Consider the following 981-nt stretch of genomic DNA (forward strand, 5'->3'; position numbering starts at 1 on the left):
AAGGGTGGAAGGGAATGAGAACAAAAGCAGCAGTTTTAGTTGCGAATGGTGCCCTCCAGCACACCCTCTTCGTATGAGAGATACAACAAATGCAGCTCTAACACCGCAAAATACAAAAAGACCAAGCTGACCTCTAGCAATACATGTGTGATGCCACTTAAAAGTCTTGAGTTGCAATTACGTACCATTGCCTATGCCCTATATTTAGTCATATTTGTGAGGTTCCTACACTGCATGGAGCAAAGGGCTTGCACATCCAGATGAAAAAGTGACATGCCAGCACAGCTGATATATAGACTCAATCATTCCTCACAGAATAACCAGCATCTTTCAGCAGTTTGTTTCCTTGTCGAAAATTCAGCCATTTAACAGGTCCTGACTGTTGCAAAAGTGTTATGCCTTGCTCTGACAAGCTTTTCAAAATGCAGGCATAATGAAACAGCAGTACTATTTACTCCTCACACGGCCCTAACCCCCGCCTCCAGGGATTAGCTGCAGGTCCCAGTTTTTCTTAAGAGCACTCCGGTGGAACACCAGTTCTGCAGCCTAGCGCCTGCAACACAGTGTGGGATGAATACACTAAACCGAGGGACTACCTTCTGCAAGCTCTTTTGCAATTCGCTCCAGTTCTTCACGTTTCTTTTTCTCCGCCGCTTCTACTCTTCTCTCTTCCTCAGCAATCGGCTTCAGGTAGTCTGCCATCAACACAAGCCCTTTAAAATACAACTTCCCGAACCCCCGGCGGAAAGCTCCGCTCATGCGGTCTCGGTCAAAAAGGAGCAAAAGCCAGTTTTGCTGGCAGAAAAGCCCATTTCATAGGGATCTGTGCCTTCACACCAGCAGGGCCGCCCGGCAGGGCCGGGGGAGGGAAATGGCGGCCGGGACATTTCAAGGTGCCCTTGCGGGGCGGGCGCGGGGGAGCGGGGAGCGGCCGCCCGGGACGCCGCACTCACCGTATCGCTTCTTGCCGTAGATCATCCC

Source organism: Geospiza fortis, unplaced genomic scaffold (assembly GCF_000277835.1).
Source record: "Geospiza fortis unplaced genomic scaffold, GeoFor_1.0 scaffold167, whole genome shotgun sequence".
NCBI classification, from domain to species: Eukaryota; Metazoa; Chordata; class Aves; order Passeriformes; family Thraupidae; genus Geospiza; species Geospiza fortis.